This window comes from Geotrypetes seraphini, chromosome 8 (assembly GCF_902459505.1).
Source record: "Geotrypetes seraphini chromosome 8, aGeoSer1.1, whole genome shotgun sequence".
Lineage (NCBI taxonomy): Eukaryota > Metazoa > Chordata > Amphibia > Gymnophiona > Dermophiidae > Geotrypetes > Geotrypetes seraphini.
In genome coordinates, this window is record NC_047091.1 from 187,510,775 (window position 1) to 187,532,058 (window position 21,284).

Genomic DNA, 21,284 nt, shown 5'->3' on the forward strand with positions numbered 1-21,284 from the left:
GTCAGAAGTGCAACCAGAGACTCATGAAATCACCAGACAAAAAGGTAAAAATGATTTTATTTTCAATTTAGTGATCAAAATGTGTCCATTTTGAAAATTTATATCTGCTGTCTATATTTTGCACTATGGCTCCCTTTTATTAAACTGCAATAGCAGTTTTTAGTGCAGGGAGCCTGTGAATGTTGAAAGCAACGCAGGGCAGTCAGCGCAGCTCCCTGCGCTAAAAACTGCTATTGCGGTTTAGTAAAAGGGGAGGGGGTATATTTGTCTATTTTTGTATAGTTGTTACTGAGGTACCATTGCATATTTTAAAGACATCTGCCTTGATCTCTTTGAAAAAAAACCTGAATATAAATTATAATTCATATTTTCTCTGTGTACAGTGTTTTTTGTTTTTAAAAATTTTATTGTTGGTAGATCATTTTGACTTGGTCATTTTAAAAGTAGTTCGCAAGCCAAAAAAGTGTGGGCAGCCCTGCCCTAAAGCAAAGTTTCTCAACCCAGTCTTCTGGATTTACCCAGCCAGTGCACAGTGAATATGCATGAGAGAAATTTGAATGCACTACCTCCATTATATGCCAACCTGTCTCATGCACATTCATTTAGGGCAGGGATCTCAAAGTCCCTCCTTGAGGGCCGCAATCCAGTCGGGTTTTCAGGATTTCCCCAATGAATATGCATGAGATCTATGTGCATGCACTGCTTTCAATGCATATTCATTGGGGAAATCCTGAAAACCCGACTGGATTGCGGCCCTCAAGGAGGGACTTTGAGATCCCTGATTTAGGGTATGTTGAAAACCTGACTGGCTAGGTACATTCTGAGGACTGGGTCAAGAACCCCTACCATAAGGAAAGAAGGGAAAGTGAGAGATGGAAGAGGCAGAGGTGTAAATGCACTGGAGGAAAAGGGAAAGGAGTCTCTGGAGCAAAGGATCATGGGATAAGTATAAAATGGAAGAGTGTGGCATAATGGTTAGAGCTACTGCCTCGGCACCCTGAGGTTGTGTGCTGCTCCTTGTGACCCTGGGCAAGTCTTTTAATCCTCCACTGCTCCAAGTACATTAGACCTTGAGCTACTTTGGGAGGACAGGCTAAAAAAAAAAAATCAAATAAGGGGTTGGTCTTAGGAGTAGAACCAAATTGTTACTGATAGATCCCAGTGCAGGAAACACTACTCCAGCTTGACAGTTTGTAGAAGCTTTTGAGTAGGCTCACTTGCCACCTGCTGTTGATCTCAAGACTGCTTCCGTTCATTCTTAAAGCTTATAATAGAAGACAGATGGGAGGGTATGCCCATGCAAAATACCTGCTCTAGGTAACTTAAGGGTCACTATTCAAAGTGAATTGAACAGGTAGGAGAGGCTTAAATTGCCCTGATAGTCAGCAGCACTTAACCCCCATAAGGCAGGCGTCCTTTCCACAGTCACTGTCCTTGGTGACTTAACATGCTAAGAATAGGATTGGTACTTATATGTTATAGACACCACACACATTTCACTGATAGCTGTAGATACAAACACGGACATAACTACTTCTACCTTAGAGAAGCTTTAACTCCATGTGAAGGCCTATATGAATACCCTATAGCAGGGGTCTCCAAAGTCCCTCCTTGAGGGCAGCATTCCAGTCGGGTTTTCATTGAAAGCAGTGCATGCACATAGATCTCATGCGTATTCATTGGGGAAATCCTGAAAACCCAACTGGACTGCAGCCCTCAAGGAGGGACTTTGAGATCCCTGCCCTATAGTAATCTACCAGAATGATGACGTTAGCACATTTACGTTGTGTGTGTTTTTTCATACTTTTTTGATGTAGACTTCTTTGTCCAAAATTTCTAGCTGCATGTAGATAACACATTTACTCCATGATGTAATGGAGACTAAGAGCATTGCAGAGAATGTGTATAACCCCAGGAAAGAGGTTCTCCCACAGTAACCCAAGACTTATTAGAACCATATTTCTGAACTAGAAGAATGCCATGGCGATGGGACTTAAAGAGACGTTAGCAGGCAGATGTCAATGAAGGTTTGCACCTACTCCCTTTCTCTCCAACCCTCTTTATAAATAGCAAAAGATAGGGCTGCAGTATTTATTGACCTGGAAACAACTGATATTTCTCTTTAATAAACTTTATAAATATTTACAGAGAATCTCCAAAGTATGACATTCCTTTTACAAAAAGATGCAGAAAAACAGTTGTTCAGTTCAAAACAGGAGCTATAGCTTATTACAATCACATTATTATAAATGGCAAAGTCTTGTTTTACACTTGCTGGTTGAGGATTTGTACTATGTTTCAATAAATAAATTGATATCTAATCTGATCCCTCCTGTCATGGCCTCTCCATCCTCAGTGCTTATGCTGGGCTTTCTTAAATTCTAGTGGCTGGTACTAGTGTTTGTTAAGCAAAGCGTTTTTGTTATTGCAGATAGTGTAGTACTGGGCTAATTCACTGTCACTGCAAGTCATGCATGAGTGGTACTGCAATGTAGTTATCAGCTACATGCATGGTGCTGTAATATACCTGAGATATTACAGTAGAGAATGTGCTATGGTAAGACTAGTACTGCCACTGTTCTGTTGGGCTGCATCTGAGGTATTATTATTGTTGGACATGGCCCGTGTTCTGGAGTACAGGTGTGCATAGGGATGGGACAATAGGAAAGCCGTGGGAATCTGCAGGGTTGGGGACAGTAAAACCAAACCCTGTCTTACTGTGGTGACTAAATTGTCCCCATGCCACCTTAAACTCACAGCCTCCCTGCCTGAACCTCCCCCCAACCCAATGTGGCTACATTCCACTACCTATCTTTAAATTCAGTCTTTCACCATGTTAGGCAGTGGCAGCTGTGTAGAAAGGCTGCTTGCCACTTGCACTAGGCCTTTCCCTCTGACCTGGCCCACCCCGTTTGTTTCAGAAGAGGAGGGAAAGGCCTGGTGCAGCCACAGGCAGTCTCTATACAGCTACCGCTGGTCTGCAAGGCGGCAGAGAGCAGCTGCATTGGGTGGTGATGATCACGTGACCATTACGTTATATTTTGCTCAGAAATCCACTGGGTAGTAAATAAAATCATAAAAATGAGAGATGTGTAATGCTTAGGTTACTGGGTAAATTTAGGTTAGAGAGAACTGAACTAAATCTGATTTGATTTAGATTAATTGAGTAAAATTTCTATACTACCTTTCCCATAGCCCAAATCTGAAGTGCAACCTAGCTAAAATACAGTAATAATAACTACATCAACATTTCATATAAAACATTAAAACCAATAATCCCCCCAAAACATCAAGACTAGATCATAAGGAGGGGACTGGGACTGTATTGATTTGAGATGTTACTCTTTACCTGTGATTTGTTTGCTGTTTAGTATTGCCTGAGAAATTCTTAGCATATTGTTTAATGATTCCCATGATTGTGTGATAGTATAATCTATGTGGTGGAGTTTTTTTCAGCCTATGAATGAAGGTGAACCATCCCATTTTGCATACTCCATTAGGGTTCAACAGTGTTTTGGCTCTTTATATCTGACACTTTTTCTCCACTTTAGGATAGGTAGTGTGAAAGTAGTAGATTCTGTATTGGATTGGAACTGATTGGTGTAGTGTGATTGGATATCCAATCTTCTCTGAAATGTTTGATAGAACTAATGTCCAAGACTGTCTAAGTTAGAAACATGGAGCCATGCCTGTCTGCGCATAGAGAAGATGTCAAAAGCATCAAAGGCAGATCTCACTATGTACTTTCTAGTTTCCAAAAAATCTTTGGTGACACATTGAAAAGTTTCCTGTTGGTCTCTAGTAAGATATTGTTGGAAGTTTGGCAGTTGCTTAATTAAAGACTAATGTTTGGCAGTTGCTTAATTAAAGGTAAAAAGTCATATAGAAATTATAGTTTAGTGTATGGTTGGTGAGCATGGATGACTGAAAACCTGCCTGCTAAATCTGTCCACGATCCTGCCATCTCTCCCAGGAGGAATACTGGCATAAATACAGGAGCTATAAGCATATTTCAAGGCTGTCTCTACCATTAAGGACTGATGCTGTAGTTGTGGAATTGAAGGCAGATGTAGCCTGGAGCCTATATCGTGTGTCTAATTTCCTTGGAGCTACTGGAACTATGAGAGGATTTTCCCAATTTTTAAAGAGAACTTCCTTCATTAAGTTGTGTAGAGGAAGCTTTACATAGTCCAATGCCTCCATCAGCTCCACTTGAGGTTCCTGCTCAGATTCCATATGAATGGGAAAAGCTAGAACCATATTACTGATGATGCTTTCAGGCAGGGATCATCTCCTTGGAAGTGAGGGATCCAACAGGATTCCATAGGACTCCTCAGCAAAAACATCAAGCTCAGACAAATGGATGGAGAGTTCTGAGTCTATGTTCTGTTATCTAGTAGAATGGGGCATGTCGAGGGGAGTGTTGTGAAGAGTATCGAGACCATGATGGAGAGGTGTGTCAATGAAGTCATCAAGTGTCACGAGGAGGCTCAAGATGTACAGCTGGACAAGGAGGCACGAGGTGAATGATGAGGAGAATCTCAATGTCAACACGTGGAAGCTTAACGCTTAGATGTAGATCGATGATAAAGTGTTGATTCATGTCGTGATGGAGATTGATGTTAAGGATGTGCTAGCTGCAAAGCATCATCTGGCTGTAGCTTGTCAGATTGGACTGAGGCCAAGGTGTGCTGAGATGAGGGAAATAGTGCCCTAGAAGTAAAAATGCCAATTCCTGCTGAAGTAATCTGGTCCTACAGGGAAGGTGCCAGTACGGTACCAATGTAGTCAAAAGGTACAGTTGGCTCAGGTTGACGTTGAGGTGTCAGGGACTTAGAAGGAGGAGGATGCCTAGTGAAAGCAAGCTTCTGGAGTGATGAACAACTGTGCAGCTGTCAACACTTCTGAGGAGTTGAAAGACGGTGAAGATGTGGAAATTCATCTGGAAGGTGAGTGTTAACACTTCTTAAACTTTCTGGAGATCCTCCAAGGCCTGACGCACAGAAGAGGAAAAGCAGGAGCTTTCTCAGAAAGTGCCAGTAGCTGAGTGGATGCCGGTGTCGACATCGATGGAGGGGGCATCTGGGCTGGTAATGGGATCTGTAGACATGGTAGAAGTGAACCCAAACAGCTTTTCACACTAAATTTGGTGATCCTATAGAGCAGGGGTGTCCAACCTGCGGCCCCGTGAAGTATTTTGTGCGGCCCCGGTCGAGGGCGATGCAGTGTTTTCCTCTGCTGCCCCTGGGTGTTTACTGTCTTGCTGGCTCCCTCCTCCGTCTTGCTGCAGTGTTTACGCATTTGTGCGGCCCCAGAAACATTTTTTCGGCCAATGCGGCCCAGGGAAGCCAAAAGGTTGGACACCCTGCTTTAGAGCCTCTTTTGCATGTACGCACAGAGATTATAAGAAATGTACTGATGCTCAGGACCTAGACACTGCACACACTAGTTGTGTTACATCTAGAGTACTTCTTGAATCCACTGGGCATTGGGGACATTAATGGGAAGACTACTGACATTAAATCAAAGGGCTTAATTGTAAGGGAAATCAGATAGAACCATTCCTGAAAAGAAGCCGACATTCCAAGCCTCGATGGAGGCAGGAAGCTGCCTGAAGGCCCAAAAAAAGAAAATCACAAAATTGGAGAAAAAACAAAGAACGATATACAACAAAATGAAAAAATATGAGGCAAAAACGGTACAAGAAGGCACTTGAAGAAAAAAATATTACCTCACATAGATGTGTTTGAAAAACACAACTTCACTCCACGGAAAACAAAGAACTGAATGTCCTGCAAGTCAATGTTGGGTAGGAAGGCACACGCACATGTGTGGTATGGACAGTACTAAAGTTTTAAAGTGACAATACACTTTGGTACATGTCTGGACTGAGCTCTATAGATAATGTCACCTATATGTGAGAATATACTACCTTTTTGTCCTCTGAGAAGCTCTCTCTATTTAGGCTTCCTCTAAACCTTGTCATTGACTAAAAAAACTGGTGAGCAATGAGGCTGTTTATTCAACAGATCCGACTATGCAAACTCATATCACTTTTATAGGTGGTGGAGACAAAGACTGTGTCTGAATTCAAGAAAGTATGGGACAGGCACGTAGGATCTCTTAGGGAGAGGAAGAGATAGTGGATGGGCCAATTGGCCTTTATCTGCCTTCATGTTTCTAAGAATGCGCCCAATGCACAGCAATGTTTCAGTCCCTTTCATCAGAAAAATGTTTCCAGCTTATAGGAAAATTAATGCCCCTGCTCAAGAAATGGAGATTTATTTGAGCACTAGGAAAACACATAGCTTATGACACAATGAGAGTCCTGGCTGTAAAGCTCTACATATATATATCAGGGTTAGTACTCCCTGCTTTCTGCAGTTCAATCCTTCATTGATACTCACAAGAATCCCAGGCCTTACGTGGTAAAATGTTAAAAGAAACTGTACATGATTTATCAAAAATTTGTTGTAACGGATATATCCAATGATACAACAAGGTATCCTCGGTCAGAAAGAACACCCTGAGGAGCTCTTATAAGCAAAAATTTGTAGGGTGCATTAAATCTAGCAACTCCCTACGAAAAAGCTCTAGCAAAGTAGTGATCCTGCAAACTTCCACTGTGCATACCAAGTATGCAATTCTGTACATGTAGAAAACATTTTTACAAATTCTTGAGACAAAAATCTCATCACAATAGGGCATGCACTGTTAGCTTTGTCCCATGATTTACCTCCATGACATCATAATCTAGCAAAATGGCTGCCCTCTTGGACAGAATAACTTAACTAGTGGCCCTGAGGTTTATGGAAAATTCACATGCCCCACTGGAAAGAGCTTTTAATAGCAAACCTCTAAGCATTTACTCATATTCCTACTGTGATTGTATTAAGCACTGACTATGATGCTTTCCAGCACTCCCTGGGACAAGAGGATTGTCAGGCACAAGCCAAGGCTTCTTCATTCATGGAAAAAAAGAAGAAGGTAGTAAAAGAGCGCATTTTTGCTACTTAGCCCTTCACGTCTTAAATGTTGACAAAATCGGCTTCTTTTCCTTCATTGTGTAGCACCATAGAAAGAGGCAAGTTAGCACCAGTCCATATTAAAATGTAGCACCACAGACCTGAAGGACATTACCATCCCCATCCTTCTGATACATAGAGTAATAAACAGATGGGAACTTTTGTCCAGAAGAACCCGATTTGAATCTCAAACTTGGCAGGGCCAGTAAAGGTCTGGCTTCTTTCTGTATGACTATGGTATTCATGCTTGTTATCAAGTTCTCTTCCAGCAGGAAATCAACCTGTGTCCAGTTCCACCATGAGGAGAAAGAGAATGTTAAAAGTGAAGAATAACTCACTTATTGCCTAGGACATGGAGCCCACGTCTATATACATAAATCAGCGACCTCAATATGTACAGACACACAAACATTATTGTATGTGTCCAAGAGACTTCTGAACAGAAAACAAACCCCTCACGTAGGAGTTTCAGCTCTAGGGATGTCCACCCTGCGTACCTGGCATGCACCTAATCCCTATCCCCAACTGCTGCAGGAAAAATGTACAGCGACACAGAAAACATCCCAGTTTCTTCTTTTTTTTTTTTTCTCCCTGCTCGAAGTGCAGTTGTATTAAAAGGAACAATTCTGCATCTGTTGCAAAGATTTGGTATAAATACAGAAACATGTCCATTTTGTTATACAGTGCTTGCTTGCCATTGCTTATGGCCACTCAGTCAACTTCCACTCGTGTGACCCATCTCTCTGCCCTGCAGCAGCTTCTCATACTTTCTGCAAGGACTGGGCTTTCTTCTCACCTGAAAGAGGAAACACATTTAGAAGAGGAATGTCTTACAGGAGGTGTTACATTGTCTTTTATGATGAACCTGGAATAAAAGAACCTCACATCTAATACAGAGGAAGAGATCCTCATGCAAGTGTTATTTAGATTGGTGTTTCCAGAGGACACGCCTAGCAAATCAGATTTTTCATGATTATCACAATGAATATGCATGAAATCCAGTATATGCAACTCTTAACGCATATTTATTCTGGTAATCCTGAAAATGTTTCCAGCTGGTTAGGTGTGCCTCCAGGAGAAGACTGGGAAACCCTGGTGAGAATGCTGCATGTTTATAAAACAAATCATCATAATTAATTGCAATAAAGTGAAACAGTACCTGTTGCATATCACATTATAATGAAGTTATGCTATTTTCATTTTGAAATGTTTCCCAGACAAGGACTAGGCTTAAGTACAAATTTTAGTGTATGGAATGGAGGCTGTGCAGTCTCAAGCTATTTGCATGTGTGAGTTGGTGAACAGGAGTCTGGGTGATTTAAATAATTTTTCAGGACTTAGTTTAGACATGTTCCATGAGACCTTCAAGATTAGACATATCTGATCTACATGGCCTTCAAAACTCAAGTAGAGCAATAGTTTTTGTCCAATTAAAACGCCAGGTATGCAGTGAAGAGTGTAAGCAGACAAAGAAAGAAGCACCAAATCTTTGAGATGTTATGATCTTTTTGGATCAGTGCATGCTAAACGAGGGATTATCCTAGAAAATCTCAGCAGCAGCAATCACGTAAGCATGAGATAAGCTAAGTGAGATTTAATTCTGTTTATCTTAGTATAGTTTCTACAAAATATAATGCCACTGGGGAGGCTCAAATTCAAAACACGAAACAATAAATTTCTGGACATTCCCAGCGTGCAATAATGCGTAATAGCAGGTAATGTGATTCAAAGTTCAGCACGGGAGAATAACTCTCTCTATAGGCTCCCCTAACATCCACTGCACTGAATAAAGCCTTGACAGAAAAATTTCAAAGATTACTAAAGTTGGTACTGACCTTAGTGGATGTGAGCATGGTTGAAAAATAAAATGCTCATCATTTGTGCAGTGTTGAATGCTCTACAGAGCTCTGTTTAGCAGGCACTGGATGGTAACAGAAAGAACGCTGGGGAGAGTATGATGACGCTGAGTCTTTCAAGTAATTTTTGAAGTTTTTGGGTCAAGTCTTTACTCAGTGCAGTGGATGTTAGGGGAGCCTATAGAGAGAGTTATTCTCCCGTGCTGAACTTTGAATCACATTACCTGCTATTACGCATTATTGCACGCTGGGACTGTCTCGTGGAATATTATTTTAAAAAAACACCACTTAATTATAAATTATTCTATTTTTGACACTTATTGTTTGGTCACTTTACACATAGGGCGAAGACGTTTCACACTTGATTACCCCGTTGGGTGACTATGGCTCACAACTCCTATTACAGGTTTTCCTGATATGAGAGTAGTGAATACTGAGGATCTTCACACAAATTTATTGTTTTGTGTTTTGAATTTGAGCCTCTCCAGTGGCGATATATTTTGTAGAAAGTATTCTTCCATTTGTTAGCTATTTTGATATTATTTCTTTTGGGTTCTACGTTGCCTGAAAGTATCTTAGTATCTGACATTTACTTTCATTATCTCCCCCACCCCCATGGATTACAGCTTTCTAAGGGAGGAGCAAATGTATGCCCTCTTTACTACACAGCACTGTACATTAAATACTGAGTCACATTGCATGTTAAGTGTATGAAGGTAATTCTCTCACCAATGACAGAAGTTTAAATTGTCTGTAGGACCTGAAGACTGGAGGGTGGCCAATGCTATGCCGATTTTTAAAAAGGGGGCTGGGGAGATCTGGGAAATTACAGACTGGTAAGCCTCACTTCAGGACCAGGCAAAATGGTGGAAACAATTATAAAACATAAAATTATGGAACACAGACAAACATGATTTAAGGAGACGGAGTCAGCATGGGTTCATTCAAGGGAGGTCTATGATCTTGCCTCACCAATTTGCTTGACTTCTTTGAAGGTGTAAACAAACATGTGGATAAAGGTGAGCCGGTTGATGTAGTGTATCTAGATTTCATTTATTTATTTTAAAAATTTATATACCGTCTAAAACTAAACGGTTTACATACATAGCAAATACATAGAGTGAAGAGCAGGGCTCTTGGATAATTCATCAATTTTAGCTGAGATAACTAAAAAAGCTGCGTCTTTAGTAATTTTCTAAACCTCCCCTTTTCACAGCAGTTTCATATCTGACCCATAACTTAACTCCTGTACAACAGAAAGTCCTTTTACCTGTCGCAACAAGTCTTGGATTCACGGACATCTTCAGTAAGGCATAAGAACTGCCACTGCTGAGTCAGACCAGTGGTCCATCATGCCCAGCAGTCCGCTCACACGGCAGCCCTCTGGTCTGAGACTAGCCCTACCAGCGCATGTTCTTGTTCAACAGAAACTTGTCTAACTTTGTCTTGAATCCTTGGAGGGTGTTTTCCCCTATACCAGCCTCTAGAAGGGCGTTCCAGTTTTCCACCACTCTCTGGGTGAAGAAGAACTTCCTTATGCTTGTACGGAATCTATCCCGTTTCAACTTTAGAGAGTTCCCTCTCGTTCTCCCTACCTTGGAGAGGGTGAACAACCTGTCCTTATCTACTAAGTCTATCCCCTTCAGTACCTTGAATGTTTCGATCATGTCTCTTCTCAATCTCCTCTGTTCGAGAGAGAAGAGGCCCAGTTTCTCTAATCTTTCGCTGTACGGCAGCTCCTCCAGCCCCTTAACCATCTTAGTCGCTCTTCTCTGGACCCTTTCGAGTAGTACCGTGTCCTTCTTCAGGTACGGCGACCAGTGCTGGACGCAGTACTCCAGGTGAGGGCGTAACATGGCCCGGTACAGTGGCATGATAACCTTCTCTGATCTGTTTGTGATCCCCTTCTTTATCATTCCTAGCATTCTGTTTGCCCTTTTTGCTGCCAAACTCTCAGAACGCAGAGATCTCATTGGTGTATAGCTGAGTATATTACTTTTAAACAATTCTGGGAAGTTGCTATGCAAGAACTGATGACAAATCATTACTGCTTTATATTGGACTCTGAAGGCGACCGGAAGCCAATGGAGTTTTTTGAGATATGGTCCTTTTAGCCGGGCGCCCAGCTGTCTGCCAGCTTGTATTTATTTATTTTTGTCATATTTAGACACACCCATTATCAAACTTGCTGCTGCAGTGCTCTAAATCTTGCTTTTGTTATTCACATTTTCAGAAAGCTTTTGACAAAGCTCCTCCTGAGAGGCTCCTGAGAAAATTAAAGAGCCATGGGATAGGAGGCAAAGTTCAGTTGTGGATTAAAAATTGGTTATCAGAAAACAGAGGGTAGGGTTACATGGTCATTTTTCTCAATGGAGGAGAGCAAACAGTGGAGTGCCACAGGGGTCTGTACTGGGACCGGTGCTATTTAACTTATTTATAAATCATCTGCAAATTGGAAAGATAAGTGAGGTGGTATTTCGAACGTGTGCCAATTTCTGTGCACAATTTAACTGAATAACAAGCCAATTAGTGCCAATAATAGAGCACTAGTAATAATTATTAGGACATAAGCATTGTTATACTTGATTATTGAAAGCTTCTATACCGCTACTAATGACTGGAGAATCAATTCAGATCAGTTTACAAGAACTTCTGTAGTGGTTAATACACTCATCCTATGTATATACCATATTTTTCGCTCCATAAGATGTTCATTTTTCCCCAAAAGTGGGTGGAAATGTCTGTGCATCTTATGGAGCGAATATTGCAATCACAGACCGTGATGTGCTGTGTTCTCCCTATCGTCTTTTAGCCAGGCGCCAAGCTGTCTGCCAGGGAAACTTACAGTATATTCCTTTTCTCGCCTTTTTAAATCCTGGTGGTCCAGCGGTGTATTGGCAGGAACAACTTTTCTGCGCTCCTGACCCTGCTGAGCTCCTCCCTCGCTGGATGGCTGCCTCAGATCTCACTGCTAACGGCGCACAAGGCAAGAACAAGTTTTTCGCACTCCAGCTTGGCCCCTGAATGGCTGCCGTCAGTTCTCGCAAATCCCGCATGAAGATGCCACCTCTGACATTATTTCTTATTCTGGAGCAGGACTGGCAGCTGCATGATTGAATGCAAAGTCTTTGTTTTTGCCACTACAGACCAGCAGCAGCAGTGTGTTGGGAGTGGGGAGATATTGGTGGTCTCCTCTTCCTCCAGATTTTGGGGCGTGCCAAGGCACCCCCTAGTTCCCCCATTCCAATGCCTATATTCTTATTTATTTTGCATCAAAATGAATGTTTAAAATAATGGTATATAGGAAAAAAACCAAAATGGAGCAAAGCAGGATTATTAAATTGTAGCCACTAAAAGCTAAATTTACTAAATGGTGCTGGAAAAAAAAAGTCAGCGCTCGGTACTATTGTATAAAGGGGGCTCTGGGATGAGCAACCTGTATAGGAGGGCACACCCAACTTTGTGCAATCTGGTGGGCAAGTTAGGCGCAGATCTCTGGAAAACTGCGTGCCCATGCTCCCTTTTAGCTTGCACACAGTGGGATTTTGGTGTGAAACTTTATAGAATTGTACATAGCCAGACCCTTGCAAAAATCCACATTAATGCCAATTAACATTAATAATCAGGTTCATGGGGTAAATGTCTGAGATGTGGTAAAGCAGATGTGATGGGTTTTAGAGGTGCTTGCAAGCAAATGATACGAATGAGTGAAGATGCCCTTTCAATTAAGTCTGTTGTTGGGGGAAGGGATTGGACGGCTTAGTGGACTGTTGCCAATTGAAAAGTTGGCTGTAAGGGACCAGCAGCTGTTGCACTGGCGACCCCGGAGAGACCAGAACTCTCGCAACCATTTATTGTCAATACAGAGGCACTGAATACAGCAAAAGATGCTATCTGGCCTCAAAGAGAAGCCTACAAAACATTCTCTACCGTGTGTAAAATCACTGGTAGAAAAGAAAAGGTGAAAAGATCTACACTACAGCGTAGGATTCTGATTCGTGTTCCTCTACCTTATCATCTTTATTTAAAATGTTTATACCATTTCTAGAATAACCATAGTAGATGATGGAGGATAAAGACATGTATGATCCAGCCAGCCTGCCCAACAAAATAAACTCATAGCATAAAGCTATGATGTGAGAGTACCTATGCATACTTGATTTGGATTTGTCCTATTTAGGGCATAAACTGTGGAAAAAAACCCCAACAAAAGTTGCCCAGCATTGGTTTTATTCTACAGCAACTGAAGCTATCATAACATAAGAACATAAGCAGTGCCTCCGCCGGGTCAGACCATATGTCCATCCTGCCCGGCAGTCCGCTCCCGCGGCGGCCCAAACAGGTCACGACCTGTCTGAATCACCAGAAGGGGCTCCCTTGCCACCTTGGTTTCTCATTGAAGTCCTATCTTCCCATCGTAGTCCTAACCCTCCGGTCTTGCACATGCACGACCTGTTGGGTTTCTATACTTATTACCTGGTTAGCTTTCTATACTTGTGTTACATCCCAGCACCTCTCTCAGTATCCCACGATCCCTTTATCCCTCAGGAATCCGTCCAATCCCTGTTTGAATCCCTGTACCGTACTCTGCCTGATCACTTCCTCCGGTAGCGCATTCCAAGTGTCCACGACCCTTTGGGTGAAAAAAAACTTCCTTGCATTTGTTTTGAACCTATCTCCCTTCAGTTTCTCCGAATGCCCCCTCGTACTTGTTGTCCCCTTCATGAAAGCCCCAATCCAGCCCATCCAAATCTGTCCAGCCACAATCAGAACACAGAGTGACCCTGACAATGGATTTGATTCCCTAATTACTGGAGTTACCATCTTAGCACTACTAAGTTTGGTTTTGTCCTCGTTCCATACAGGATTCTTCTGTGTTGATTCCATACATACAGTAAAACCTTGGTTTGCGAGCATAATTCGTTCCCAAAGCATGCTTGTAATCCAAAGCACTTGTATATCAAAGCGAATTTCCCCATAAAAAATAATGGAAACTCAGATGATTCATTCCACAACTCAAAAACTTTAATGCAAAATACTATATGTACTTGTATTGCAAGACCTCACTTATTTAGAACAGTCACGACACTCCCGCAGCGTCAAAGAGAGAAGAACCATTGGCTCAGTAGTGATGATGTGACACGTGCATACTGTATGTACTCGTATTGCAAGACTTTCTCATTTAGAACAGTCACTACACTCTTGCAGTGTCAGAGAGAAGAACCATGGACTCAGTTGTGATGTGTATACTGCAGGGGTCTCAAAGTCCCTCCTTAAGGGCCACAATCCAGTCGGGTTTTCAGGATTTTCCCAATGAATATGCATTGAAAGCAGTGCATGCACATAGATCTCATACATATTCATTGGGGAAATCCTGAAAACCTGGCTGGATTGCGGCCCTCAAGGAGGGACTTTGAGATCCCTGGTATACTGTATGTACTTGTATTGCAAGACATTGCTCGTATATCAAGTTAACATTTAATAAAATGTTTTGCTTGTCTTGCAAAACGCTTGCAAACCAAGTTACTTGCAATCCAAGGTTTTACTGTATTTGAATTGTTACCGTTTCATCTCCATCATCTCCCATGGGAGGGCATTCCAAGTATCCACCAGCTTCTCTCTAAAAAAAATACCATATTTTTCGCTCCATAAGATGCACTTTTCCCCCCCAAAAAAGTGGGTGGAAATAAGGGTGCGTCTTCTGGGGCAAATACCCCAATAAACCCCCCCCCCCCCCCCCAGCGTCAGAGCAGTTCAAAAGGCACAGCTCATTGTCGAAGCAGGGGGAAGGAGCCCTCTTGGATTCCCTGAAGAACAGCACTGACCGGAAGCCAGCAGAGCCCATGGTGAGGCGCGCTCGACATGATTCCCATCGCTTATGACCTGGGTCCCCTCCCCCCTAACTCCATCTGCCTCCACTTGGCATTCGTACCAGCGCACGGGCGGCCGTTGGGAGAGACTTCTGCAGCTGATGCCGGGCCCTATCCCTCGCGGCTTTCTTGCTCGGCCCATGAAGAGGAAGAAGAGGTGGGGAGGGGGCGCGTGGTGCCAGGTACAGGCAAGCATCAGTAGCTTAAGGCTTGGAGGGGGGTGCGGTGCCTCTTTGATGAAGTTTAAGCTGAACCAGACTCGGACTTATGACTGGGAAGGCTTCAAGAAACAGGCGGCCTGCCTGTGTTTCAGGAACGAGCTGGAGAATAAGGTGAGCGCAGCTTAAAGAGGGGGCCGTGGCTTTGTGTGCACAGCTGTCATCCAGGAGTTGGGGGGGGGGGGGGCGAATCTTGGAGACTAGGCTGGGCTAGGCTGTTCACTCCCCACAGGGGCTTTATGTGCTGGTGGAAGGGGATTGCTTTAGGGTGGTCAACTTTCAAAGGCTATTTTGAGGGACATTTACTCCATGAACCTGATTATTAATAGCTAATTACATTACATTACATTAGGGATTTCTATTCCGCCATTATCTTGCAGTTCAAGGCGGATTATAAAAGAATTATCCAAGATGTATTACAACAAGAACTTACAAAAAAAAAAATAATAAATTGGTCATTTTAAAAAAGAGTAAGAAATGGGTAAGGTTATTTGTTTGGGGTAGTTGGCTTTAGTGAGAGGTGGAGTTTGAGACTTGCAGTATTATTTCTTTTTTCAGAGTTTTCTTGAAGAGTATGGTCTTTATTTCTTTTCTAAAAGTCTTGTAGTCGAGGGATGCTGTCAGTAGATTGGCGATTTGGTTGTCTAGTTTGGCTGCTTGAGTGGCCAGGAGGCCATCATATAGTTTTTTCCGTTTGACCTCCTTAATTGGGGGGTATGAGAATGGGGTGTGAGTTTTCCTATGTCTGGTTGCAGTATTGTGGATGAGGCGGTTATTCAAATAAATTATCCAATTTATTTGCATATGAATCTCAATTATTCATGTTAATTGGCATTAATGTGTGAGGTCTGAAAGGAGGGAACAAGTGAAATGGATCCCTGTGTGGATTTTTTTTTTAATTACCAGTATATTTTTTTGATTTTCAAGGTAAAGTAAAACATTGGTTAAAACACAGGAATGACTGCATCCAAATGTAAGATCACTGGATGCTACAGCTGAAAATCCAGTTGAATTTGAAGTGGGGGGGAGTTGGAGGCATTTGGGAAGAGGAGCCACTCTTAATTGAAGATCCTTTTTATCTCCATGTTCCCAGGATTATAAGTAACTAATATGACTTTCCAGAGGTGCCTTACTGATTTAGGACTAACTGCTCTGTTCTTAACCAAACGAGTGTGTTTGCCCTATTTTGAGGCATGCAGGATAAATCGATTTAGCATACTCCCATTTTAGTCTTTGATTTTTACAAACCATGATTTTTACATACCATGTAGGTAACAAAAATCTCATGCACGAATACAAGATGTCTGGGGCAGTACTTGGAGAGACCTCCCAGGAACGAGACTTGGGAGTTTTGATCGACAAGTCGATGAAGCCATCCACGCAATGTGCGGCGGCGACGAAAAGGGCAAACAGAATGCTAGGAATGATAAAGAGGGGGATCACAAACAGATCGGAAAAGATTATCATGCCATTGTACCGAGCTATGGTGTGCCCTCACCTGGAGTACTGCATCCAGGACTGGTCACCGTACATGAAGAAGGACACGGTACTACTCAAAAGGGTCCAGAGAAGAGCGACTAAGATGGTTAAGGGACTGGAGGAGTTGTTGTACAGTGAAAGATTAGAGAAACTGGGCCTCTTCTCCCTTGAACAGAGGAGACTGAAGAGGGGACATGATCGAAACATTCAAGGTACTGAAGGGAATAGACTTGGTAGATAAGGACAGGTTGTTCACCCTCTCCAAGGTAGGGAGAATGAGAGGGCACTCTCTAAAATTGAAAGGGGATAGATTCTGTACAAACATAAGAAAGTTCTTTTTCACCCAGAGAATGGTAGAAAACTGGAACGCTCTGCCGGAGTCTGTCATAGGGGAAAACACCCTCCAGGGATTCAAGACAAAGTTAGACAAGTTCCTGCTCAACCAGAACGTACGCAGGTGGGGCTAGTCTCGGTTAGGATGCTGGTCTTTGACCAGAGAGCCGCTGCGTGAGCGGACTGTTAGGCACGATAGACCGCCGGTCTGACCCAGCAGCGGCAATTCTTATGTTCTTATAAAAGGGCAGGACCTCCGGAGGTACTAAAATAAGGGGGGGGGTTTGGGGGGGCCTTGCCTACTAGGCCTGTCTGCCTTGTCCTGGCCTACCACTAGACCACCAGAGGGGGGACAGAGTACAGAGCCTGGCAGGGAGGGGGGACAGGGTGCAGAGCCTGGCAAGGAGTGTGGGTTTGGGTGCAGAGCCTGGCAGGGGAATTTGGTTCAGAATGTTTTTTCTTGTTTTCCTCCTCTAAATCTAGGGTGCATCTTATGGTCAGGTGTGTCTTATGGAGCGAAAAATACAGTACTTCCTGATATTATTCCTGAGTCAGAGCTAGATGCACTAAAAACGGTCGCTAAGCAGGTCGCTGTGGGCCAATTTCTAAATGGGTGATCAAAATTCAAATGGCTTCCCATGCAAATGAGTTTTGCAGAGGGCTGCCCTAATCCCATCCGATTGTTTGTTTAGAAACCGGCTCTCTCATGCGCAGAGTTGGTTTGGGGAAGCCTGAAGAGCTGAGTGGCAGGGGAAGCTCCAAAGCAGTCTCCTGTCACTTAGCTGTTCAAGGCTTTTTTCTTTCTTTCTTTTTTTAATGGCACAGATGTACGTGTGTTACACATGCACAATATCTGCCCCAATAAAAATAAAGTCAAGCAACATGCAAAGGAGATTCCAAGTTTTTCAGTAATGCCTCCTTCATGAGGTGTGTAAAGGAACCTTTATGCAGTCTGGAGATAAGTTTTTACAGGCCAGAGCATCTCTAAGCTCTACCTGAGATGCTGAAGGAGACTCCATTATTGGGAGTTCCTGCCTCATCTGTCTAATGAATTTAATTAAAGATGGACCTTGTGGGGGGAGACATACTACAAAGCCATGAAGGAGATGAATCAGAAAAAGCATAAGTTTCATTTGCTGACAACTCTGGCCAGTCACTAGAAAAATGTCGAGTGAGGTGAGAGTCATAATTCTTGATGCTGGGGTATGGTAATTAAGAACAACATCAAGGAGATCATGGAGAGGACCATCGAGGAGATAGAGGGTGACGTTGAGGTGAGTCAACTGGAGTGCCTCAATGAACATCAATAGAAGTGCTGAGAATGAAGTGAACTGATCTCTCTTGATGACGATATATGCCTCATTGTAGATGCTTGACTTGATATCTGGATGTCATTGAAGTACGTCCTTGATGTATATGATTGATGCTGATGATGTGCATCTGGCATGCATACTGTCTATAGACACTGATGCTCCAAGGATGTTGCCTTAATTAACTGCCAGCTGCTCCTGCAGAGATGGTGCCATAACTGATAAGTTCACTGGTATCATAGGTGTATTAGTTGATCATCGAAGCACTGGTTGACCTGAATATTGGTGACTGCAAACCCTACCTAACAAAGATATCTCAAACTAAGAATTTGTAGAAATACATGCATTCACCCTTGCTCAGACCCCGGTATTGAGGCACACTTCAAAGGTGATGCCAACTATGACGTGTCATTGGTACATTAGCGCTTAGAGCGAATTGATGGTGAAGATGCCCAAGATGTTGAGGCGTTCCTGGAAGGGGATGTGTGTTTACACTTCTTAGTCTTTTTATGAGTTTCCCCTGCTATAGGCAGCACTGATGAGGTAGATGATGTCGATACCGTTGGTATTGGGTTGTCTGATGCTGAAGACCTAGTGTAAAGTGTAACAAAATGCTGGCACATAGAAAATAATAAATATAATTTGTGTAAAATATGGTGAACCCTCAGTGTGAGATAGTAAGCTTCAGAAGAGTGTGGTGCAGTTATTAAAGCTACAGCCTCAGCACCCTGGGGTTGTGGTTCAAACCCACGCTGCTCCTTATGATCCTGGGCAAGTCACTTAATCCCCCCCATTGCCCCAGGTACATTAGCTAGATTGTGAGCCCACCGGGACACACAGGAAAAACTGCTTGAGTACCTGAATAAATTCATGTAAACTGTTCTGAGCTCTCCTGGGGAAACGGTATAGAAAACTGAATAAATAAATAGTGTGAAAAGTTTCAGCCTCTGATAACCAGAGCTGGTACTGTGATGTCATAATGCCTCATTCCACCAATAAAAGCCAACCTCATGAGTGATGTCACAATGGCTTGATTGTCCTAGACTTAGCTCACCATCATAGGGGACACACCATGTGCTATAGTGCTAATTTAACTGATCCTCCCGCCTCCTCTCTGAATTGTTACGCCGCAGCTGCTGCTGCTAAAACTTTCAGCTTTCTATTACTTCATTGATGATGGGTTCCTGGTGTCCCTGAAAACAAGCCTGGTCGAACCTTCCCTGGAAGCTTTCTTCTATATTGTTGGCTTCCCGGCCCAGTTGGGAAATGCTAATTTGAAAACCAATATGGACAAACGCTAAGTGGTTTGCTGGCATCTATATTCTAAAATCTTATGCGGGGAGGTGTTGAACCTACGGGAGTGTTACATTACATTGATACACATATTTAATTAGTGCACTTATCAGTTAAATCAGCACCGCTTAAAGCCAGTAGAAAGTTTGGACATCGGAGGAAAAACTTCCGACGCCAAGTCAAAAAACAAAGTTTTGGAAAGGTTCAGCAGATTGTAAACTGAACAGGGCTTGATGAGTCCAGCCTGAAGACAAGTTTAAAAGGGCCCAAAGACCACAAGGTTAAAAAAATTAAAAAATGATGAACTGGGTCAATAAGAAGGCACAAAAGTACTAATGAAGAGCATATGCCAAAAAAGTTTGCAGAAAAAGTACATCTAAAACCGGTGCATATAGAGAAACTGAGAACTGATGGTCTCACGATTGGAAGATGGTCAGGAAGGCACTGAAGCATGCATGGTGCGGTGATCTTCAAGTTTTAAAATGACACTGCACTTATGGACTGTCCATACTGGGCTCCGTGGATGATGTCACTCACATGTAAGAATATGCTGCCTGCTTGTCCTGGAATAATACTAGTTATTACAGAATTATATACAAAGATAGCACATTTTCCCCTCTTTACAAGCCTGCCTTCAAAGAAGTTCACAACCCAGCTCTGCATATTGTCTCGGACAATAACTTATGAGAATCCAGTCTAATTCCCATCAGCATACCATCCACAGACAAGTAGCCAGATACAGCATGTAAATCAAATCTTAGAGCAATAACTAATTTTTAGGCCAAGACCAAATCATAGTAAACTTGGGTTGATGCTAATGTGTATATTGCTTCTATAGAGAGGAATTGAAAGGTCTCAAGTCCAGTGAAACAGTGGTCGGGAGGACTGAACAAAGTGGCACAATCATCAGCAAGTCAGAAGTACTGGAAGCAGAGTCAAAGACCAGGAAGAGCAAGTCCAATCCAGGTCAGATCAGGTCAGGCAAGTGAGCAGTTGTACCAGCAAAGAGTTCTTTTCCTTCTGGGCCATATATTCTCCTTTTCTTTAAAACCCCACCCAACCATTCTTGATCTAAATCAGGGGTGTCAAAGTCCCTCCTCGAGGGTTTTCAGGATTTCCCCAATGAATATGCATGAGATCTATTTGCATGCACTGCTTTCATTGTATGCTAATAGATCTCATGCATATTCATTGGGGCCCTCGTGGAGGGACTTTGACACCCCTGGTCTAAATCAATTCCTGGGGTTACTCCCAGAGCGTAGTTCAACACTCACTGCTGCTCCTTGTGATCTTAGGCAACTCACTTAAACTTTCCAGTGCTTGAGCTACAAACTTACCTCTCCTTTTACAAAGCCGCGGTAGCAGCTGCCATTAGGCAAATGCGCTGCTGCCCATTAAAATTCCTGTGTGCGTTGGAACAATTACCACAGAAGCTGCCACTAGAAGGAGTCCTTATATTGTAAGCCCTCTGGAGACAAAGAAAAACCTACTGTAACTGAACGTAACTCAACTTGAGCTGCTACTGCTAAATCCAAAATCCCCGTTCTTTCGATTCCTATAGCTAGAGCCTTCTGTCAATTCAAGTCCCAGGGCTCTGACATTTTGTTGCCTGGATACCCAACAAGATCCCTAAACTCTACTCATCATGGAATTTGCCTACAACATTGCTCGGCATGTTTTTATAGGGGGTGGGGGGGAGGTCAAGAACAAACACAAGGAAACAAAACCCCATGTGAAGCAAGCAGTTGTTCAACAGTGGGGAAGGAACTGTACACATCAACCCACATTTATTAATACAAATGAAATCAATCTGTATAAAATGTGCAAGATCGATGTTGTGTTGAATAAAAATGTTGAGATCTGTCTCTCTCGCAGAATGCCTCAGGGGTACAATAGATAT

The 21,284-nt window shown here is 42.7% G+C and overlaps 1 long non-coding RNA gene across 1 annotated transcript in view; it reads right to left on the reverse strand.

The window, feature by feature from the left end:
* Positions 1-1,769: 1,769 nt before the first annotated feature.
* The window catches only part of LOC117365389, a 33,905-nt gene continuing 14,390 nt past the window's right edge, over positions 1,770-21,284 (reverse strand). The window contains exon 3 of the long non-coding RNA XR_004540405.1: positions 1,770-7,821. This is a non-coding gene — a long non-coding RNA (uncharacterized LOC117365389). The remainder of the gene's footprint in view (positions 7,822-21,284) is intronic.